Here is a 24948-nt window from a genome sequence, read left to right as displayed (position 1 = left end):
ATAAACTAATAATCTAAGTAGTTTGGCAGTAGACACACAAAATAGAATTGTAGTTCATGGCCAATTTTCCATTCTGTTGTGAACATTCACCTTTACTTTTTGAAGGGTATGTGTGTAAATACTCAAATATTTGCAAAAACCACATATAGTTTTCATTTATTTTATTTTTTAAAATATAACTTATTGTCAAATTGGGTTATATCCAACACCCAGTGCTCATCCCAACAAGTGCCCTCCTCAATGCCCATCACCCACTTTCCCTCCCCCCCCCCCACCATCCACCTTCAGTTTGTTCTCCGTATTTAAGAGTCTCTTGTGTAAAACCACATGTAGTTTTTAAATGATCTAGGTCAAGAATTAATAGCACAGATACAAAATTACAATATTATGCTTCCTGTACCCTTATGTTTCTATTGTCTCTTGTGTAAAAGTTCTCTTCTGTCATTGCATACCAGTTCCTTGTTGACACCTGCTTGTCTTTTAGCAGCCAGTGAGCCCTTCGAGGCAGTGAACTGCTAGGTCTTGCTCATCCCTTCCCCATTCCAAGTTTAGTACCAGGCACAAAGTATGAAGGATGCTCTATAAACGTGAATTGAATGAGTGAATGGATTAATGATGAGCAAATTAGCAGATTATGTTTATGTTCATGCTTTTTTTCTTACACACCGAAAGAGACAGGGATTCAGTTGGAACACGTGAGTGAATGTTAGCATTATCTATCTCTCGGATAAGAAACAGCATGATACATTGGAAGGAGAAAGGGCCTCACGCTCAGGCAGACCTAGGCATCTACTTTGGCTTTGTCACTATGCCAGCTGGTTTGCCCTGGGTAAGTTACTTAAGTCTTAAAGCTCTCAATTCTCTCATCTGCCAAATAAGAATACATACTTCACAGTCTTCTTATAAGGAATAAGTGAAGCAGTTTACGTAAAGCGCCAAGCACACTGACAAGCACATGAAAGTGTTTAATAAATGGTAGCTGCCTGTTCATTTAATCACTCGAAACAATTTTTTTGTTGTTTTTGCTCTACTCCCAGCATCTAATCAGTTGCTAAATCTGATGGCTCCTGACTCCAAAAAGAATAATTAATAGATTCTCATATAGGGAAATTGAGACAGGGTAAATGACTTCCCATGGTCAGACAGACAGTGCAGACTTGACCCCCGTGACCTAGATCTGATTTTTCAACTCACTACACTTTCCACTTCATACCTCTCAGTGTTCCAAGAAGGAACTAACGAGGTCCTTCATAAGGTGCTAGGGAAGGACTGCTGTGACAGTCTTCCAGTCTCCTTTTCATCCTTCTGATACACACTGTGGCTTTCTCACTCTTCCTAAAGCACAGCTCTGATTTTGTCATTCACATGTTCAAAACCTTTAGTAATTCCCCGTGGCCAGATTTATCAAACTGTCTTTCAGTTTCTATTGCTCCATAATCCGTGTGTGTGTGTGTGTGTGTGTGTGTGTGTGTGTGTGCGCGCCGCGCGCACGCACGCACGAGAGCATGTGTATCCTATGCCCCCACCAGACCAGCCTACTTACTAACTGAGCATTTACTGACTTGACATCTTCAGGTCTTTTGTTGCTGACATTTCTCTTCCCTAGAATGCCTTCTGCTTTTCCTTTTCCAGACCTACCTCTCAGGTCATCTTCCGTGAGGACTTTTCTGATCATCCTCCTTGCTACTCTTCCCTTTAAATTCCTTAAGTACTTTGTGTATTTTCTTATTACATTAATATTCTCTCTGATTTTATGATAGGGTTCATACTTATCTCTTCTAGGTGTCCATCTTTTTAATCTTAAAAGGACAGTGTCTTACACATCTAACCAAGTATCTTGCAACTAGTATCTGCTCAATAAATATTTGTTGAATTGTATTAAATTTAAATACTTAGTTCAGGTTCAAAAGTAATACTTAAATATAATTATTGCTGCCGGTGAAGAGAACAGAAATAATTCCTTTTTTAAATGTTTGTCTTGAGAGAGAAAGAGAGCAAGAAGGGGTAGAGAGAAAGGGAGACAGAGATCCCAAGCAGGCTCCACGCTGTCAGCACAGAGCCTGACAGAGGGCTCGAACTCACAAACTTTGAGATCATGACATGAGCCAAAATCAAGAGTTGGACACTTAACTGACTGAGCCACCCAGGCGCCCCAGAAATAATTCTTAAGTGAAGAATTCACTTCTGACCCTGGCACTTGGTAAACTCAGTGCCAGTGCTAGCAAGTATTTGGAAACTTGTATGTTCACATGCAGCTTGATAATATTCCCTAAAGTGACCTTTGACTCTGGGTATTTAGGATTTGTTACTTTTGTTTCCTGATGATGTTTTCATCTATAAGGAATGAGTTCTAACTTCCTGTCTTTGGAAGTTTGTTTTCCTTTCTCTGGGTATTAGCAACAAATAAAATAAGATTCCCTTTCATTTGCAACAGGAGGCGGTTGGAGGTTGTTCAATTTGAGTCGGAGGTAGAGTCTGGGAGAGATCTAATACTCTGCTCTTCCAGAGCATAGTTCCTTACTTTGCAATATAATTTGCAACTGTGAGCAAGTGCTTATTGTTATGTCTACCTTCCATATTGTATTCTTCTCCACAGTGCTTACTACCTTCTGACATACCAAGTATTTTGTTTATCTTATCTTTCTACCCTACAATGTAGACTATGAAGGCAGAGATTTTGATTTTGTTCATTGCCATATCCCTGCCTGTAGAAGAGTGCCTACCATGTAGTAGGTGCTCAATAGATATTTGTTCAATGACTAAGTAGATCAGTTTGTCTTTGGGAATTCCTCCAATTTGTTGGCTAAAATTTAGAAGGTTTTGTTATTTTAAATATAGGAAGTAAAATCCTGAGGAAGTGTAAGGCATAGCTTGGAAGAGTAGAGTTTACCTGTATGTTTTACTGTCTCTGGGTTTTACATTTGTCTTTGAGCAGACATGATTTTAATATATTTGTGTTTTATTGAACGCAAGCAAAAGCCATTCCTACCACCACACCATATGATTGTGTCTCAGTCTGGCTAAAATCTAAGAAAACTGTTGATCGTAACAAAGTCTAGTGGAAGCTTGCTGGCATACCTCTTAAGCGTCGGAGGGTAATAAGACCAAAATTATAATAAAATTCATTACAGGGGCATTAGCTCATTAAAAGCACTTCACTTTGTTTGTTTGTCTTAGGTGCTAATTTTAACCTTGAAAATTGGTCAGATCGAGCTTCTGATATTGATTTGGGGTTATCAGTTTTCTGCATGTACAAGTAATTCGATTTGAAATGTGTTTTAAGCCTGAATTAAAAGTACTTAGTCACTGGTGACTCATGGTGAGAAGTTTTTCCTTTTCCCTGCTGGAACATATGCCATTGCCTCCAACCTGGCTTTTTTGAAACCTTGAAAATATAAAGAATCCTACTTTTATGTACTAGGTTCTGGAAAAGTTCCTCTAGGTTTAAGGTGGTGGCCTTAGTGACAATATTTTTTAATAACGAGCACTACCATTGACTTTCCAAATATCTGTACAATTTTTTTACTTTATGGGAATTTTCTCATATATGAAATTGTCAAAAGTCTACTAGATAGTGTGTGAATGACCACAAGGACTTTGTTTTGTTCATTATTTTTTTTAATAATTATTTTCGTGTTTGTTTATTTTTGAGAGAGAGAGCACAAGTAGGGGAAGGGCAGCAAGAGAGGGAGACATAGAATCTGAAGCAGGCTCCAGGTGCTGAGCTGTCAGCACAGACCCTGACGCATGGCTTGAATCCACGAACCGTGAGATCATGACCTGAGCCGAAGTTGGACGCTTAACTGACTGAGCCACCCAGGCAACCCTGTTTTCTTCATTATTGTGTTCCTGGTGCCTAGAACAGTGCTTTGTACAGAGAAAGCAATTTACATATTCGTTGAGTGAAGTTACATATATTCTTAATGATAGCACATCTTAGAAAAATAATGAAAGTCTGTTGATGTAAATTTTCTCCAGCCCTGTTGAATTAGCTAATCGTCAATTACAGTCAACCAGGTTTGGGAGGCTCTTGAATTAGCCCAAGGTAGTTCTGCCCTAACAGCTCTTAGCATTGATTGTGCCAACCTGAAATCTCCCTTAGTGGTTCACTTGCAAAAGGAAGAGTAAATCGGCAACACCCATAGGCACTTGCACCTGTGGGAACCAATGGGCGTCCTAACAGGAAATGCTTTCAGCTTGCAATACCCATAGTAATGTGCAGCACCCAGGTCATGCTGTTTTTATCTGCAGTTCCTTATTAGGACTGTACAACGCTTCTTGAAGTTTTTAAATTTATGTTTAAAAGAGAATGATCTTTAAATTTGAGGAATAAAATGTGAATGGTTATTTTCCTCTTCCTCATTATCAAGGAATTGGTGAGTTGTCCTCCTTTGAGTTCTTTACCTTCTAATCTTGTGTCCCCTGAAATGTTCCTCTAGCACATGGGGAGAGGGGGAATGGAGAGTACATAAGTGTAATTAAAACTTACACTAGTATTATTATCAATAATAATGGGCAGTTCTAATATTTACAGGATACCATAATGGTAGGTATTGATAGAATTTCATAGATTTTTACCTAAGATTTGTTTAGCTTGAGCGAGTTTTCCTCTTTTGTAGGGACTGGGGAAAAAATGTCAGGAAAAGTTTTTAGAAACTTCTTCCCAAAATGTCAAAACATAAAGCTGTATACATTAATGTAATGCTGTTAACGTTAGCTATCTGACCAGGAAGTACTTTCTTTAAGCCTCATGTATAAAACTGTGTCTATAATAACTTCCTTTCTCGGAATGAAGGTGCTGATAGCGTGGTGGTGTTCTTACAACTTAAGCTGAGCTCAGTTTTATTTTTCCTAATGAAAAAGTGGCAGCTTTTTAAAGAGAGCCATCTCTGGGGCAATCTTAACTTACTGTTGGAGCTAAATAAAGAATTTTTAAAGTATTTAATGTGTCGGATTGGAGATGCAGGACGTGCATTTGAGAAGATCTACCGTGAGTAAGCTTCATGTTTTGTTTTACATTTAGCGTTTTATTATAAATATGGTTTGTGTCTAAACGTTGTTCGTAAACTATTTCTTGAGTTTCGTGTGAATATTTATGGCCTTAGCTCAACGTCCAGCTGAGAGTAATCAACCTCAAATATCACTGGATTCCTGTGCTCTATTTATTTTAATTTGTAGTTTGATATTCTACAAATAAATAGTGGGAATTTTTTTCAGAAATTGTTTTTTTTTTTTCTTCTAGATAAGTGAGGTAAATGCTGAGCTGCAAACAAAATATCAAAATCTTGTCAGAAGAGTCTTTTAAACAAAAATTTTAAATACAATGAAGGCTATTTTTGTTAAATGGGTGTAGTTTGTGCTTGTGATTGATATTCCTGTAAAACAGTATTTCAAAATGAAGCTACTCAAAATGGCACCCTATTCATCCTAGAGATCTTAAAAAAGATCAAGGCCATGTCCTAATTTTCTTCTTTCCCAGCAAGGGAAAATAGGATAGAAAGCAGAGCAATTTCTTGAATGTTATACCAGATTTACAGACAGAAGAGTCAGAAGATTTGATCACATTTACCTTGTTTTATAATTTTTTTGTTTTGTTTTAGTACATAAGGTTATTTACTTATTAAAGTATAAAAATATCCATGAGGTAATAATTTATGGGACTACTCTAGTCCATAAAATGAAATTAGATGAAGTAGGAAAGTAAATAATTTTTTTTTAACAGCTCGTGGTTTTTATGTTGAAAAGTTAATGCAAAATATTTTATAAGCCAGGAAAGCTACTTTAATAATTTCTTTACCAATTTCACTGGGCTCTTAGAACAAGGTTTAAATGAAATGTATATAATCCTGACTTCCAAACTCTTAATACTGTACGTGTTAGATGTGTAAATTAAAGTCTAACAATTGTACGTAAGGATGCATTTTCATCCGAGAAGCATTGCCGTGGATGTGACCAATTTGAGGCCTCTAGCCTTCTGATATATAAATAAGGAAATTAAAACTTTCAAATAATCTTTGAAATGTGATGGTATAGAGCATGTGGGTTTTTTTTAATTTATGAACGTTAAACACTTTACAGTTTATGTTTCAGCTTTTATAGATAGGGAGGCCTTTTATAGATTGTTATATCAGCGCTCCACAAATATCCCAGTCATCGCTTGCATAGGGGTGGGGCAGAGGAAGTAGGTGGGGCTTCACGGTAGTGACAGATTATTGCAGATTATATGGCTGCCTGCCAAAACGCCACTGGTTGGAAGAGTGGAAGTTACTAACTGCATCTATTAATTTGTACATGTTTTATTTGTAACCATTTAAAACTGCTGGTTTCATACACAGGTGACAAATGTTAAGCTTTGAATCACTTGACATCTGCTTAATGTTCGGTTCTTTAGTTTACCTTGGTCGTATTCCTTGCACAGTCTGCCAAGATCACACTGACCATTTTGCGGAAGACCGTGTGTTAGCAGAAAAAAGGGGAGGGGCGCACAGAACTTTAAACGATAACTGCTTTACTCTCTAGTTAAAGTGTTGCAGGGTTAAAATGTAAGGTGTCCCATCATGCTTAGGCAATTTATATAAAATCCTAATAAAAACAATCGTGCCTTGTGAATGAGTTTGTAGTTTTCGATTGTATTGGTTTGGTTTGAAATTGAGATTCCTACTGTTGCAACATAAAAGGAAGCTTTGTAGAGGAAACATGACATCTTTGCCCAGATGCATAAAGAGGGAATTAACAGTGGGGAGTTATTATTAGAGGGGTCTTCTTATGAATATATTTTATGTACTGAGAAGTATCTCTCAAAGTTTAGTTTCTATTTCAGGGTCACTGGCAGAAGTTAAATAGGTTGCTCAGTTGGATAGTCTAATTAAAAATTACTTTTAAAAGCATTTTGATGTCACCAACCAGCCTAGTTAGTCTTGATCTGGCTGATCTCAGTGATAGCATTTTTAAAAAATGTAACCCAATTGAGAATATATTGAGATGCTGTGAATACCATCAAATAGCAATGTAATATAAGTGTCCTTCTAAGAGAGAGGCCAGTTAACTTCATTCCCTAGCAGTGTCCCCCTGTCCTTCAGGAATAGAGTGCACTGTTTTCAGTATAAGGAAAGCTTAGAAGTGAGTCAAGGAACCTGTCCACTTGTATCACTGACAGTTATTAAATGTTCCTCCCTAACTCTTTTATACAGTGAGTAACATGTCCAGGTTCCTTATATCTGTTACTTTTGGTTTCAGTAACATATGTTTGGGGTTTGCAGTATAATAATTAACAAGAGCATATCAGATGAGCATGTCTGCCACATGCAGCTCACTAACTTTGTGACCTTATACAAATCCCTTAACTCTTGAAGCCTTGGTTTCTTCAACTGTAAAATGGACACAATCATAGTACCTACTTTAGGGATTGTTGTGAGGATCAAGTGAAATTATGTATTAAAGGAACAAGTTTGACTGCACGTTGTAAAAGAAGAGCTCGGCGAATGATAGTAGATATGGTTACTTTTGCTGTTTTTGGACATTTCAGTTCTTTTTCACAGTTCTACCAGAAAATGGTCGTGGGAAGATAAATAAAACAGTACATACAATAATGTATAGATAATAGAGTCAGTCTTACCATAGTAGAAGTATTTAGGGAGTACCATGGGAACACATGAATGAAATCTACATATCTTACCTGTTTACGCTACTCCTCTTACCACGTTATATACTGCCCATCCTAAGGAGAGAGGGGAAGCAGGGGAAGAGTTGACTGTAGATTTAAGTAATTATTAGTATAAAAAATTAGTGAATGTGCCAAATTTAGCTTTAATAACATGTGACTGTTACTAAAAAAACGTGGGGTTTTTTAATATGAAATTTATTGTCAAATTGGTTTCCATACAACACCCAGTGCTCATCCCAACAGGTGGAGGGTTTTGTTTGTTTTGTTTTTTTTAACTTTTTTAATGTTTGTTTACTTTTGAGAGAGAAACAGAGCATGGGGTGGGGAGGGGCAGAGAGAGAGAGAGAGAGAGAGACACAGAATCCAAAGCAGGTTCCAGGCTCTGAGCTGTCAGCATAGAGCCCAAAGTAGGGCTTGAACTCACAAACTGTGAGATCATGACCTGAGCTGAAGTCAGAGGCTTAACCTGCTGAGCCACCCAGGCACCCCTGTTGTTGTTTTTCACTTCTGAGAATTTCCTCCCAATTTGATATAGCTCAGCTTAGGAAAGCAACATGGCAAAGTGTTGATTTCTTAATTTATTTTCTCAACAGAATTTGTTTTCTTCTGACTGGATCACTATCATAAAGTTAAAACTGTGTCTCAAGATTTTAGATCAACTCAAAAAAAGTTAGGTTTTTTAGGGGTGTTGGTTTGGTTTGGCTTTATTTGGGTGGGAACCAGACAATAAAGAATATATACACTTGAATATAAAGAAGAATGTTTTTGTTTTCACTGTCTTAGTGTCGGGGGGTTCATATCCTGTAATGGGTCGGTTAACTTTATGTATTGAAAAACAACCAATTGTTACATAAGCAGACTTTCATAGGGCTGTTAACAAAGCAGATGTGAAATCTGGGGGCACCTACGGTAAATTCACCAAAGAAAGCAATGAAACTACTTATAGGGTATTTGAAAGACATTTAAGCTTTGTGAATATATTTTTAGTGTTGGAAATATCCAAGTCTTAATCTGTCGTGCAACTTCTTGACCTAGTAGGCAGCCGTTACATTAGTCTGTGTCTCATCCTCGCTTCTGGTACCCCCTAATTTTACAGTCTCGAGGCCCAGCACGTTGCCACTGGAAGATCTGTGTATCTCTGTGCACCTGTTTTACTCAGACCCTTATGGCCTCATTCCTGGACTACCATAGCTGCCTTCCTTCATTTCCATCTGTTTTTTTCCAGCTCATCCTGATTAACCTTCTTTAAATGCTACTCCTCCCCTTTTGAGAAAGCTTCACTCGTTCCATGTTTTCCACCACATTAAATCTAACCTCTTCTGCCCGACTTTCAACGCCCTTGCTAATCTGTCCCACACTACTTATCCAGCTTCATTTCCTATGTTCTTCGCTCTTTCTGCTCTATTGAGGTCAGTCTGTCTCTGCAACACGCCATAGTCCTCAGAGTCTGCCTCCTGTACTGTATCTACTTCACTCAAAAAGCCCTCCTTCTCTCTGCCTATTCAAATTTTACCTTTTCTTCAAGACTCTGTGTAAAGTTTCACTTCCTGTTTGAAGTAAACTCAATTTTGCTGCAGAATCCCAGATGTTTAAGTTAGCAAACCAGTGAAAGAAAATGTGCATAGTATCTTAAATCATTCAGTTTTACCTTCACTAATGATGCAAACATTTTGAGTACGAGGACCACATCTTACACTTAAATATTACACGGTCCCTCGAAGAATTCTGAGGCACCTGACCTTGATGTGAAGGAAAAGAAAGTAAATCTGTTTCATCCTGCCTATCTAAAGTAAAGTCAACAATCCTAATATTGAAGAGACATGAATGTTTTTCCAATTTGGGTCAGGTCTGTCACCTCACTTAAAGAAAAATGTGAGGCAAATGAAGACAGTTTTATAACTGAATATAGATTGACACGTTTCCTTTATGAGAAACGGTGTGTGTGTGTGTGTATGTATGATTTTATTTCCTTCATTAATAAATAGCCAGCTGCCCTTGGAGAGGTTTAGTTTTGATATTAACAACTTTCCATCCTGTCACTGTAGATTAAATATGATCAATAAGTTTTATGTAATCGGAGTATTCTTACCCAATTCATTAAGTAACCTAAGTATAAATGCCTGCTGTGTATAACGTTAGGCTCTGTGAAGGGATATTGAAGTTACTTATATATGATCCCTAACCTCAAAAACTGTTAAGGAATTCTATTAGGGAAAACAAAATATATACTCAAAGCTTAAACATAACAATACTTGTTACTTCATTTGGATGTCTGGTGTTTTAATTCTCAATGAGTCTCCTCTCTTTTGAAATAATACGTGCCTTCCTTGTATTGATGCCAAAGAGCATATAGGACAAACAAATGAAAAAAAATTTTTAAGCAAACTCCCATTGTTGTTTTTCCAGTTTTATTGAGGTATAATTGACCTGTAACATTCTATTAGTCCAAGGTGTACAGCATAATGATATGAGTTATGTATCTATTGTGAAATGATCGCCACAATAAGTAACTGACACCATTCACCTCACATAAACTTTTTTTCCTTTGTGATGAGAACTTTTAAGATTTACTCTTAGCATCTTTCAAATATACAATATTATTAACTATAATCACCAGACTGTACATTACATCCCCAGAACATGTTTATCTTATAAGTGTTTACCTTTCCACCACCTTCTCTCATTTTTCCCCACCCTCTACCACCTGCCTCTGGCCACCACCAATATATTCTCTGTGTCTATGAGTTCACTTTTTTTTAGATTCCACATGTAAGTGAGATCATACAGTGTTTTTTTCTCTGGCTTATTTTACTTAGCGTAATGCCCTAAAGGTTCATCCATGTTGTCACAGATGGCAGGATTTCCTTCTTTTTTAAGGCTGAATAATAATCCACTGTATACAGATACTGCATTTTCTTTATCCATTCATTCATTGATGAACCCTTGAATTATTTCCATGTCTTGGCTATTGTAAATAATGCTGCAATGAACATGAGAGTGCAGATATCTTTTCAAGGTAGTGATTTCATTTCCTTTGGATATGTATCCAGGAGTGGCATTGCTGGATCATATGGTACTCTATCTTTAATCTTTTGAGGAACCTACGTATTGTTTTCTATAGTGGCTGCACCAGTTTACCCTCCCACTATTTTTTATACATGCCTCCCTTTGTATTGAGCATAAAGGACACCGAGATGTCAACTTTTAAAATACAGAATATTTTACATTTGTGAAAGTATGGATACTTGGAAATGTCTAGTCAGTGCTTTGGATTTTGTGCTGATGCTTGGTTTTGTATACTACCTTTTGTCGCAGAGGTCAAGGTTAAATAACTCTGTAAAGTACCATTAGTGTCCACAGGATAAGTGCTATAAGTCCAAGATGCCATCCACGTATAACAAGAAAAGCTGCTTAGATAACATACCAATGATAAAAAGTTGAAATTATGGACTATTCAATACAGTTTAGGATTTTTAAAAATAATTTTAAGCATGCACAATAATATTTTTCATTTATAAGGGGCTTTAGAATTTATGTAATGATTTCACATTATTTCATGAGTCTCACAGCTTTGTGAGGCATTATTGTTCTCACTTTATAGATGAGACCATTGAGGATGAGAGAAGGTAAGTGATATACTTAAGATCACACAGCTAGTAGGTAAGTGGCAGAGTTGACTTAAACCCAGATTTGCAGACTTAAAAGTGAGACCTCTTTTTCTTTATACCACAGATCCAAATTGAATTATTTGGAGGGGTGTGTGTGTGTGTGAGTGAGTGAGTGTGTGAAACTCACACATTTTTCCTCTTTCCAGTTAAGATAAAATTCACATAACATAAAATTTGTCATTTTCAAGTGTAAAATTCAAGTTTTTAGTATATTCACAATGTTATGCAACCATCATCACTAATTTCAGAACATTTCCATCACTCTAAAAAGCATCCTATCTCCATTACCCCCATCCCTTGGCAACCACTAATTTTCTGTCTTTATGGATTTGCCTACTCTGAACACTTAATATAAGTGGGATCATAACATGTGAATTGTTGGATCTGACTTCTCCATTCAGCATAATGTTTTCAAGGGTCATCTGTGCTATAGCATGTGTCAATGCTTCATTCTTTTTTATGGGTGAATGATATTCCATCAGATGGATAGACCAGTTTATCCATTCATCAGTTGATGGACATTTGAGTTGTTTCCACTTTGGGGCTATTATGAACATTCTTATGCAAGTTTTTGTGTGAATATGTGTTTTCAGTTCTCTTGTATATATACCTAGGAGTAGAATTTCTCATAATTATTTTTGTAAAATAATTCAAATGGAAGTACTTGGAAATTATTTCTTTTGAGTCATTTATTCACAACCATCACACACACACACACACACACACACACACAGTAGTGTTTATTTGGCTAATTTGTTTCCCACATCTGTTCTGCAGAAGTAAGGCAGAGGCAAGATTTAGTTCAGATCCTGGATAAGAAGTCTCTAATTCTTTTTTTTTTTTTTTTAATTTTTTTTTCAACGTTTATTTTTGAGACAGAGAGACAGAGCATGAACGGGAGAGGGTCAGAGAGAGAGGGAGACACAGAATCTGAAACAGGCTCCAGGCTCTGAGCAGTCAGCACAGAGCCCGACGCGGGGCTCGAACTCACACACCGCAAGATCGTGACCTGAGCCGAAGTCAGACGCTTAACTGACTGAGCCACCCAGGTGCCCCAAGAAGTCTCTAATTCTAAGTGAATGTAATCTGAGTCCAACACTGCCTGCTATATTCAAGATACTGTGGAGTACAAATAAGTCAATAATATTTCTATTGCTAGTCATATTCACTTAACAGAATCAAGAAATGTCCGTGTTCTTTAAAAGTAAGGCAACGTGGCATCAATGCCACAAGAAGTTAATTACCTATACAAGAGGAAGGAAGAGATCGCTTCTGCACTAGGGAGATGGGGTAACTTGGAGATAGAATTTGAGCTGAGTCTTGAACACTAGGTAGCTTTTCAGCAGGTGTGGTGAGACACGGTGTATTTTTTTGCCTGGCTCAGGCATTGTGAATAAATAGAGGATATCTAGGGACAGTGGAAAATCAAAGGCCCTTGAATCATGTACAAAAAGGTTTGAACTTTGAACAGTAGATAGTGGGGAGCCATTTAAGGTGCTTGAATAGAAGAGACTGATGCAACCAGAGCCTCTGAAAGATGACTCCATCAGAAGTTGGTAAAGCAACTTAAAGAAAGAGATTAGGAATGAGAACCTGGACTGGTAATGAGGTTCTGGAACTAGGACAGCCCCAATGCAAAGAAGAAAAGCAGCGTGTGAGATTTATTGAGGACGTTGGCATTTTAGGAGAGATAGCTGAAAGCATAAGAGTGAATCCGATAAATAAGAGGAAGTGCAGAGAGAAGAGAAGGGGTCTACTACAGACCCTTGTGTTAAGAGGCAAGCGAAAGAAGATGAGCCAGGAGAGGTGACTTGGAAAAGAGCTTCTGGAGGAAGGTGCCACACAAGCCAAGAAACAAGACGTTCCATGAAGGTTGTGATATGGAAGGATAACGACCTGAGAAGGATTCTGTTGGATTTGGAGATTAGGAGTTGAGAGCTCATGGATCCTCGGGAAAATTTCCTGTCTTCTCAGTAAATGATACCTTGAGCATATCGTAGGCCAAAAGGAGTCAGTGAAGAGAAGTGGAAGATTTAAGAAAAGTAAGAAGAGTGGATTAATGAAATGAGAAGGTAGTAGGATACAGAATTAAAAGGCCATTTTTTGGTGTTGTTAGGGGAGAGGTGGTTAACCTGTAAAAGGAAGACTAAAGAATGAAGTCAACCGAGTATATAGAGAAATTTTAAGACGGAATGGAGAAAAATGGAGGAAGCTTACATTGAATGGCCTCAACATAGAATTCATAGTATTATTGCTAATTAGTAGCAATATAGACAGTTAGAATTAGAAAATACCATGACTTACCTCAGGCATATATAGAAAGATGACATTCTGTCTTTCCATCCTATATAAATATTTCACTCTCTTAGCTGTGTGCTGCACATCTTTGCCATTGCTTTTAAATGCCTTTTCCTCTCCAAAGCATAGCAGTATGATGTAATACATAGACTATCAGTTATGCCTTGCTGAGTCCATTTTTCTGCTAATTATTCAAGGTGTGTCTTTTGAGTGCTAATAATATTGGCAACTCAAGTACAGTATTTTGCTTAAAAATTAGTTCATAAATCTGTTTGAAGTTTTTAATATAAATATTTTTTTTTCTCTAAAAGATGCCCCGAACTGATCATTATTGTGTTTTCTGTAGAATAGAAATTTGTTAGCAATTCATTATGGGGTAACAGGCACTGTGGAAACATTGTAATCTGCACAATATTTGGTTAAAAGTAACAATGATGACTATATGTCACTTTGAAATTATAAATTTCCCTGTTGTAAGATGTTATGAAATCACTTCCTTGTGAGTCCTGAAGTTCGGAGTTCCCAGCAAGAACACTTGTTGGTAAATGAGTAGAAATGGAAGCAGATGTCTCCCTTGTTCCCTTTAATGTTTTCTCCTATTCTCCACAAAATGGTGGGAAACCCTTGACCCAAGAGAGCTCGTCAGTAATTTTTAATAACTCTATAAGCAATATGTGCTTTTCATTTTAATAAATAGAAAATGTAGATGAGTAATTAGAAGAAAATAAAAGTTGTCTTCTATACCTAAATGTATTTTGACATATAACTTCCCAGGCTTTTTTACAATTTTTTTTTTTTTTAATAGCGATTGGGGGTTGCCTGGGTGGCTCAGTCAGTTAAGCGTTCCAACTCTTGATTTTGGCTCAGGTCATGATTTCATGGTTCATGAGGTTGAACACCTCCCCACCTCTCCATCAGTCAAGCTCCGTGCTGACAGCACAGAGCCTGCTTGGGATGTTCTCTCTCTCTCTCTCTCTCTCTCTCTCTCTCTCTCTCTCTCTCTCTCTGCCCCTCCCTGGCTCATGCTCTCTCTCTCTCAAAATAAACATTTAAAAAATAAAAATAGTGATTATGAAGGTTATATGGCATTATTGTTTTTATAAGCTGTTTTTTTTTTTATTTTAACAGCAGTATGTCATAATAATGTATAAACACATTCAAATTTCTGTGCCTAAATGTACTGCCTCCACATCATTTCAAGCCAGCATTGCTTTATGGATATTCAAGGTGGATTTTGGGGGGGTTAGTTTTTATTCTTACAAATTGTTCTAAATGGCTCCTTAGTTATTCTATCCCCAGTACAACTCTAGTTTTTCCAGTCAGAAGATTCTACAGCAGATGGACCATCACAACATGGTTTCCAAGATCACGTTTTGTTTCGTTTTCAAAACGGGTGGGGGAATAGCATATTCTACTCTATGTCCCGACAAAGGCTCCCATTGCTAAAGAATATGTCCTCTTTCCCCACCCACTTAGAAGCACAAGCTAATAATGTCGACAATTCTGTCAACCAACAAGGGTTTGAAAGGATGCACACTTATCTCCCTGAACACATGGCTTTTTCCTTGGCCCTCATCTGCTCCAGAGGAACTCCAGCTCTCCTTCCCTTAGACTATCACCAACCTTCCTTCCTCTTATATTTCTGCCTATTCAGGATTTTTTTGCTGTTGTGCAATTTTTTCATTCAAACCTCTTGGTTCTAAGCTAGGATCATCATTAAAAGAGAGACTTTGGATTTGTCCAAAGTAGTCAATTACTACAGTCTTTTAATTAATGAATATTTTGTTCCCATTATTATAAAGGCTATATTTCAGCCACCTTAATTTATTCTATTTTGTATTTAAAAAAAAAAAAAAACTGTATCCATGGGGCACCTGGGTGGCTCCGTTGGTTGAGTGTCCGACCTCAGCTCAGGTCGTGATCTCGTGGTCTGGAAGCTCGATCCCCGCAGCGGGCTCTGTGCCGACAGCTCGGAGCCTGGAGCCTGCTTCGGATTCTGTGTCTTCCTCTCTCTCTGACCCTCCCCCATTCATGCTTTGTCTCTCTCTGTCTCAAAAATAAATAATCATTTAAAAAAATTAAAAAAAAAACTGTACTCTGATCTGACCCTAAAAAATAGATATTTTTATTCTCACCATACTGAAAGTTCTACTTCAAATTTATATCACTACAGTAAATATGAATACAAGTGTAGAAGGTTTTTAGTAGGTTCAGTAGGCTTGGTTTTCAACATTTTATGTAATGGCTAGGTGATTGAGTAGACCAAGCTTATAAAATTTGCCAAGTGATCCTTAACTGGCTAGCATTTTAGAAAAAAACAAATTAAAATTGTTAATTGTCCTTGACAAGGTGAAGGGGTGCCTGGGTATTAATGAGAAGTTAACAAGAGGACTTAGAAGTTAACCAAGTGATTCAATGAAGGACTGAAAAAAAAAATGTGAAACTATAACAGGGGCCTCCAGACTTTCAGAAAGCACGATAGAAAGAGAAATAGCCTTACTAGATATAGTATTGTTAAGTGTGGGAAAGTAAACTACTGTTACCATTTAAAAGGCTATAATACTGTTAGTAGTATTAATAAAGCATGATTTCTTTTGCAGTTAAGAAAAAAATTTTTTTTTGGTTATTTTCACTAGTTTCTGATATGTATTGAGAGAGAGAGAGACAGATGCATGCAAGTGATAAAAAAAAATAGGACTGTGAGATCAAAAAGTTCTAGGGGCGCCTGGGTGGTGCAGTCGGTTAGGTGTCCGACTTCAGCCAGGTCACGATCTCGCGGTCCGTGGGTTCGAGCCCCGCGTCGGGCTCTGGGCTGATGGCTCAGAGCCTGGAGCCTGTTTCCGATTCTGTGTCTCCCTCTCTCTCTGCCCCTCCCCCGTTCATGCTCTGTCTCTCTCTGTCCCAAAAATGAATAAACGTTGAAAAAAAAAATTAAAAAAAAAAAAAGTTCTAATTGCCACATATCTTTCATATTATTGAACATACTGTAAAGTGATAGTACTGATACCACATTTCTCAGACGGAAGTTCCATCATTGTCAAAGTATGAATAGGTATTGATGTGAACACTGCTTCTCCCTTGTGACCCAGGTAAGATGGATGGTTGTGTTAGAATGTGGTGTTCCGTCTGCTCTATATATTAACAGAGATTTACACCTGCTCTTTGTATAGTAACTGAACAAATCAGCTGTATAATTGCCTTACCTGAATCTAGTGGATTATATTTACTATGACACTTGCTTTTACTTTGTTTTGAAAGAATCAAGAGCTTGAGTTTTTGTATTTTGGCAAATGAGAAGAAAAAAATGGGAATGCACACAGGATAAAGGGCCATTAGTACATTAGGGACTCCAGGGGGAAATAAGTGAAGTCAATATAAATATTAAAAATAGGGGCACCTGGGTGGCTCAGTCGGTTAGGTGTCTGACTTCAGGTCATGATCTCACAGCTCGAGTGAGTTCGAGACCCGTGTGGAGCTCTGTGCTCACAGCTCAGAGCCTGGAGCCTGCTTTGGATTCTGTGTCCCTCTCTCGTTCTGCCCCATCCCTCACTCATGCTCTGTCTGTCTGTCTTTCTCTCTCTCAAGAATAAATAAACATTAAAGAAAAAATGAAAATAAACAGGATCAGAAGTCAGGCCATTGTCAATGTTCTAAATGTGTAAGTGTATACAGGGTTTCTTATGTTGTAGAACTTGGAACAAATAAGTTCTAGGGAATTTTTACAAGACTCTCTGAGTTTAAAAGACAACACTAAATCTCCAAAATTGCCATCTCTAAATTACTGTCGTTAAGTACTTTCTTTAAATTAAATGTATTGCTAGTTTAATTTGGTATCATTCTGACATTTTATTCTGTGGTTTACTAACACACCTAATGCAGTTCCCTGTACATATCAAACAATAAGTATTTAAAATTATTTCTGGGTATTCTAAGTCCTAGGTTTAGTGTGAAATGTCACATATATGGAGTACACTGAGAATCCTGAATTTCTACAACAAATATTTGTTTTTGATGAATGAATTTACTCCACCCTGAAGTGCTATCTAGATTTTACCAATGCATGTGGAAGGGACCAGCATGTGTGTGTGTGTGTGTGTGTGTGTGTGTGTGTGTGTGTGTTTACTTTTTAAACCTGAGAAATATGAATAGAACTTGATATCCAAATTTTTGAAGACCTAATAATTTCTAATTGGGTTTTACAATGTCTCACAACAGAGTACCATCTGATATATGTATTACATATTTTGTTTACCGATAGCACACACGTTTATAATTCTTTGTTATGTTATCTGAGGGAAGAGTCTGGCATTTACTATGTTCATTTCTGCAGGCTTCTCAGGATGAGAACCTTTATTCTAACCTTTATTCTTTCAAAATTTGAACTAAATGTACTTTCTTCTTGTATAAAAAGATCTTTTCAACACACTGGAGAAAATATTAACTTTACCAAGCTTTCTAAGAGAATAAAATTCAAAGTTATTTTATGTTGTGCTAATGAAACTTTTATTTACCATTTTTACAGGGTAGTGTCTTTTAACAAATTAGAATATAGTCTGTAACTATCAGCAGTTTGATTCCCCAAGCTAGCTTCTCACTGGCAACACCAATATTATAATAATATCAAAGCCGCCGACTCTCTGAGATGAGGAAGCCACATGGTCCCTCCCAACTCTGAAATCCTGTGATTTCAAGCTAATTTCAAATGAAGGAGGAAGTCTTTAGCTAAAGTAAAACAGTGAAAATGTTAAAACAAGCAAATGAGGGATTACAAAAGAGTTTTGTTAGCACGGTTTAGTGGACTTCCTTGATAAAAATCTTATAACCATTATTATAGGCAGTTTTGTAGTTAAAACTAAGAGCAAAGAAGGAAATGTTTTGAAAACAGGCAAAACTGAAATCAACCCTTCCCCTTACTTTTTTTTCTCCCCTAAGACCATTCAACTGTATCTACATGTTATCACAAATATATGTGTGCACAGAAATTGTGTGAAAAGTACTTATTCTCCATAATTCAGACTTATAATTTATTCTCTACAAAGATCAATATTTTAGTTACCAAAGTTACTACCTGTTGCTAAAATGGTCACTTTGTGTTTTAAGAGAAATAGGGGCCATTCCTCAATAGCATGTGGAAATGATCATTGTTGATGGTCAAAATATTAATAAATCGACCACGACATGCAAGGTTTTGTGAAATATGAAGAATAGTCTATTATTTCAAAGTTTTAGAAATTGGGAAAAGGGGGAGTTTCAAATCAACTAAGTAGCATGTTTGTATTGGAAGAATCTGCAGAAAAGAACAACTAAAGTTCTCAATAAATGTCTCCACTTCACAGTCCTATGATAGGATTCATTACACAGATTTAAGGATAACAAGGCTGTAAACCATTCACGCCAGTAATTATGAAGACTTAGCTTCCACAAACTCAGTACCTTTGGGAACTGAGGTTTTTGGTAAATTGAATCCAATGAAGAACTGAGAATTTTCATTCACTTCAAGCCCTTGTCTTGGTTTCTCAGCCTCTCTCCCTCCTCCCTGCTGTGCATCCTCCTCACTGCCATCCAAATTAACTTTCTAAAAGACAAATCTGAGCATCATCTAGTGGCTTCAAAGACTCCAGCGTCCCCACATTGTTCATGCAAGAGCCCGAACTGCCTTCACGTAGCATCCACAGTCACTCCTGGCCTCATCCTTTTTTGGCTTCTCCCAGGAAAGAACTCTAAGCTCAAGCACAACAAAGTCTCTGCTGGTGCCAGGGAATCCTATGCTCTTCTGATAGGACTGTGCTTTTGAATGCTCAGTTCCTTCTGCCTGGCCTGGTTTTCCCTTCCCCCATCTCCTCTTGTGAGACCCAATTGAAAGATTCCTCCCCTTAATTCTCCCAGACAACACTTAGTATTCCCTTCTGTTTTCATAAGCACTTTTCATCATGTCACTATTTTTTGTACTATATTCTAACCATTTGGTGGTGTTTATCCCCCTTTCTATTGATTGATTATTTTCATTTAATCATTCCTTCAAGTATTTTTTTTTATGTTTATTTATTTTTGAGACAGAGAGAGACAAAGCATGAGCAGGGGAGGGACAGAGAGAGAGGGAGACACAGAACCTGAGGCAGGCTCCAGGCTCTGAGCTGTCAGCACAGAGCCCCACGCGGGGTTCGACTCCAACCGTGAGATCATGACCTGAGCTAAAGTCAGACGCTTAACCCACCGAGCCACCCAGGTGCCCCATTTTCCTTCAAGTATTAATTAAAAAGTTACTATGTTCCAGATGTTTTGGCACTGGAGGTAGAGTGGTTAAAACAGTCACAGTCTGTAGTGAAGGACACGTGTTAAAAAAAAAATCACTAATACATTATGTATTTAGAGTTGTGACATCAGGGAAGATGGGGTTTCTATTCAGTACCCCTTTGTAGATTGCCCACTCTGTCTTCCCACCTCCACCCACCCACACAAAAGCTGACACGTCATACATAGAAGCAGCTCAATAAATGCTTACAGGAGTGATGAACTTATAACTATACATGAAATACGTGGATTTATCAGGTTAAACTTTATTGAGATTTTGTAGACTGACACAGTTGTAAGAAATAATAGATAACATCTTACCAAACTGTAATACAGTAACACACTAGGATATTGATATTGTCCAGATTTTCCTGTTTACTGGTCCTTGTCTATGTGTATATGTGTATGTGTGTGTATTTAGATCTATGCAATTTTTCACATGTGTATGTTTGTGTATATACCACCACAATCAAGATAGACAGTTGTATCACCACAAGGCCGTATCACCACATCTTCTCCCATCCCCATTTCCCCACCCCCTGTCCTTAATCCCTGGCAACCACTGATCTGTTCTGCATCATTTCAAGAAAGCTATATGAGTGAAATCCTGTAGTATGTAACCTTTGTAGATTGGCCTTTTTTCCGCTTGGTATAATTCTCCAGGGATTCTTGAAGTTGTTGAATGTGGTTCATTCCCTTTTATTGCTAAATAGAATTCCATGGTATGGATGTATTACAGTTTATTTTATCATTTATCTGTTGGAGGACATCTGGGTTGTTTTCCAGTTTGGGGCTATTGCAGATAATGCTACTGTGAACATTTGTGTATAAATTCCACATAAATTTCCATTTCTCTGGGATAAATGCCCAGGAATGCAATTGCTGGGTCATACGGAAAATTGAATGTTTAGTTTTATAAGAAAATGCCACACTGTTTTCCAGAGGGCTGTACAGTTGTATATATATGAGAGCAGTGTAAGAGAGATCCAGTTTCTCCATGTTCTCACCAGCATTTGGTTATGTCACTATTTTTTATTTTAGCCATTCTGATACATAAATAGTAATACCTCTTTATGGTTTTATTTGCATTTCCCTAATCCCTAGTAAAGTTGAGCATCTTTTCATATGCTTATTTGCCATTTATATATCCTCTTCAGTGAAATTTCCACTTGTCTTTTTCCCATTTTCTAATTGCATTTTTGTCTTTTTTACTGTTGAGTTTTGACAGTTCTTGATAAACTCTACATACAGCTCTTGTTGGATCCATGGTTTGCAAATAGTTTCTCTCACTCTGTAGCTTGTCTTTTCATCATTTTAATTGGGATCTTTTCTAGGACAAAGGTTTTAAATTTTGGTTAGGTACAATTTATCAATTTTTCCATTTATGGGTCGTGCTTTTGGTGTTAAATCTAAGAACTCTGCCTGTTGCTGGATCCCAAAGATTTTCACCTATGCTTTTTATCTAAACATTTTATAGTTTTGTGTATACATTTAAATCTGTAATCCATTTTGAGTTAACTTTTATATAAGATACAAGGTTTAGCCTATGGATGTTCAATTGCTTCAGCACCATTTGTTGAAAAGTATTCTTCTTCCATTGAAGTACTTTTGCGAGTTTGTCAAAAATCATTTGGGCATGCTTGTATGTGTATATCTCTGGGTTCTCTATTCTGCTCAATTGATGTGTCTATCTCTTCACCAGTACCAAATTTCTTGATGGTTATAGCGATATCCTAAGCCTTAATATTGGGTAAAGTGATATCTATTCTTTTTCAAGAGTGTTAAGCTATTCTAGTTCTTTCGCCTTTTCTTGTAAATTTTAGAATAAGTTTGCCTATGTCTACAAGAAACTTTGCTGGGATTCTGATAGAAATTGCATTAAACCTGTACATCAATTTGGAAAGAATTGACTTATTTTCTACATTGAGTCTTAGGCTCCATTGAACATAGTATGTCTCTTTATTTACTTACATCTTTGATTTCACTTATCTACATTTTGCAGTTGTGAGCATGCAGATTCTATACATGTTGTGCCAAGTATATCCTTAAGTATTTCATTTTCTTTGGAGTGATTATAAATGATACTGTTTTTTAATGTCAGTTTCCACATGATTAGTATTGGTATATAGAAATAGATTTTTATGGACTGAACTCATATCTTTGTGACCTGGTTCAACTCACCAGATGCTCTTTACTAAGTTGAGGTAGTTTCTCCTCTATTCCTAACTTACTAAGGTTTTTTGGTTTTGTTTTTTTTTTTTTTAAGTCATAAGTAAGTTTTGGATTTTACCAGATGTTTTTTCTGCATCAATTGGCACAATCATATGATTTTTCTTTAGCCTATTCATGAAGTAGATTATATTCAAGTGTTGAATCAACTTTGCATATCTTAAATAAATTCCTCTTGTTCATAGTGTATAATTCTTTTTCTACATTGATAGACTCAATTTGCAAATGTTTTGTTGAGTATTTTTAAAAACTTTTTATGAATACATTTTACAATATTATTAAACTTTTTTTTAAGTAATCTCTATACCCAGTGTGGGATATCCCTTGTTATACTTTTTTTTTTTTAAGTTTTTATTTATTTTTGAGACAGAGAGAGACAGAGCATGAGCAGGGGAGGGGCAGAGAGAGAGGGAGACACAGAATCTGAAGCAAACTCCAGGCTCTGAGCGGTCAGTACAGAGCCTGACGTGGGGCTTGAACTCAAAGACTGTGAGATCATGACCTGAGCTGAAGTCGGATGCTTAACCAACTGAGCCACCCAGGCGCCCCGTCCCTTGTTATACTTTTAATGACTACAGGATCTGTTATAATATCTTCTGTCTCATATCCAATATTAGTGATTTATCTCTTCTTTCATTTTTCCATTGTTAGTCTTGCTAGATATTTATCAATCTTACTGATCTTTTTCCCAAAAATCGGCTTTAAATTTCATTAATTTTTCTTACTTTTCCCATTTTCAGTGTCATAGATTTCTGCTATTATTATTTTCTTCCATCAACTTAGAGTTTATTTTGCCTATATTTTTCTAAGTTTTTGAGGTGGAAACTTGGATCACTACTTGAAGACCTTTCCTCTCTGCTGATATAAGCATTTAGTATTATAAGTTTCCCTCAGAGCACTCCTTTATTTGCATCCCACAAATTTTGATACGCTGTGTTTTCATTTTCAATTAGGTCTATGTATTCTTTTATTTCCTTTGAGAAATAAAAAGCCATGCTTTGTTTAGTAATGTGATGTTTAATTTCCAAATGTTTGAAGATTTCCCTGTTGTCTTTCTATTATTAATTTCTAGTTTGATTTCATTATGGTCAGAAAACATACTCTATATGATTTTAGTTATTTTAGATTTATTGCAATGTGTTTTCTGTCCCAGGATATGGCGAATGTTCCATGGGCACTTAAAAAGAATGTGTATTCTTCTGTTGTTGGGTGGAGCGTTCTATAAATGTCAATTAGATTATATCCCTTGATGGTATTCTTCAGTTCTTTTCTATCTTTGCTAATTTTCTATTTAGTAATTTTATCAATTGCTGAAAGTAGGGTGTTAAAGACCGCAATGATAACTGTCGGTTTGTCTGTTTTCTCCTTGTAGCTTTATCAATTTTTGTTTTGTATATATATTTTCTTTGAGAGAGAGAGCAAGCATGAGCAGGGGTGAGGCAGAGGGAGAAGGAGAGAGAGAATCTTAAGCAGGCTCCATGCCCTGCAGAACATGGGGCTGGATCTCCTGACTGTGAGACTATGACCTGAGCTGAAATCCTAAGATTATTACCTGAGCCAAAATCAAGAGTCGGACACTTAACTATCAGACCATCCAGGTGCCCATGGTTAGTATATTTTAAAGCTGCTATCTGGTGCTTGTACATTTAGAATTGCTGTCTTTTTGGTGGATTCATCCTTGTATTGCTATGTAATGTCCTTCTTTGTCCCTAGTCATTTTCTTTTCTCAGAAGCCTATTTTATCTGATATTAATATAGCTAGTTCTACCTTTTTAGATTCAGGATAGCATGATATATCTTTTTCCATGCTTTTATTTTCATCCTACGTATGATGGGATATTTGAACTGAGTTTCTTATAATCATCGTATTGTTGGGTCATGTATTTTATCCATTCTGTCAGTCTCTGTCTTTGATGGTGGCTACTTTAAAATCTTTGTCAAATAATTTCAACTTCTGGTTCATTTTAATACTGGCATCAGTTGACTATCTCTTTCCATTCAAGTTGTGATTTCCCTGGTTCTTGTTATGACAACTGATTTTTGTGTTGTATGCTGAACATTGTGGATATTATGTTTGGAACTGTGGATCCTGTTTAAATCTTCTATTTTACCAGGCAGTTGCCCTGTTTAGGTTCATTGTGTAAGTTCTGTCCTACTTTTGTAGGTGGTGGTTTCTTTTTTTTATTTTAATTCCAGTGTAGTTAATATGCAGTGTTATATTTGTTTCAGGTGTATAGTATAGTGAGTCAACAATTGTATATATTACTCATTGTTCATCAAGGTCAAATATACTCTTAATCTCCTTTACTTATCTCACCCATACCCCCCACCCTGCAGGTGGTAGTTTCACTGATAATTTACTTGTTGTCCTTTCAGTGTTATCTTGGTCTGCTTCATTCTTCTGACTCCACTTGAGCTCCCCACTGGATCCCTGCTGGTACCACCTGTGGGGATAGATGACACTTCCCTGGTCCTCTGTGGGCTTCCCATTGTCATTAGGTAGGGGGTATGAGATACTGGATCCCCAGGATGAGGAACATTTCCCCTGCTGTTTCCACTCTGTCTCCCATGGTGCTTCTGGAGAGGGAAGCACCTACCCTGGGCCACATTCTGCTGCTGATGGAGGGCCAGGAGCCAAAGGGTCTAGGTATCTCTCTGTTCCTTGGTTGAGGGCAGGAGACTCCAGGCCTAGTTCACTTTGTGCTGTTGGATGAAGGACTGGAAGATGCTTGGCCTGGGTTGTCTTCTGCCACTGTGTAGATGGCTAGGAACCACCAGTATTCTGTGCCACTGGGTAGA

At 37.1% G+C, this 24948-nt stretch overlaps 1 protein-coding gene across 3 annotated transcripts in view; it reads left to right on the top strand.

Moving 5' to 3' along the window:
- TAOK3 (TAO kinase 3) overlaps window positions 1-24948 on the top strand; it is a 179992-nt gene that overhangs the window by 5626 nt on the left and 149418 nt on the right. Inside the window, exon 1 of one of the 3 annotated variants that reach the window (XM_045457412.1) lies at window positions 4249-4376. The exons of 1 other annotated variant lie outside the window; for it this stretch is intronic. The gene's annotated coding sequence lies outside the window, so the exon portion shown is untranslated. Of the gene's footprint in view, window positions 1-4248; window positions 4377-4776; window positions 4991-24948 lie in introns of those variants that run through there. One more of the 3 variants, XM_045457411.1, reaches the window with a different exon arrangement.

This window comes from Leopardus geoffroyi, chromosome D3, assembly GCF_018350155.1.
Source record: "Leopardus geoffroyi isolate Oge1 chromosome D3, O.geoffroyi_Oge1_pat1.0, whole genome shotgun sequence".
In the NCBI taxonomy this organism is placed as follows: Eukaryota; Metazoa; Chordata; class Mammalia; order Carnivora; family Felidae; genus Leopardus; species Leopardus geoffroyi.
This window is presented reverse-complemented; position numbering and strand designations above follow the sequence as displayed.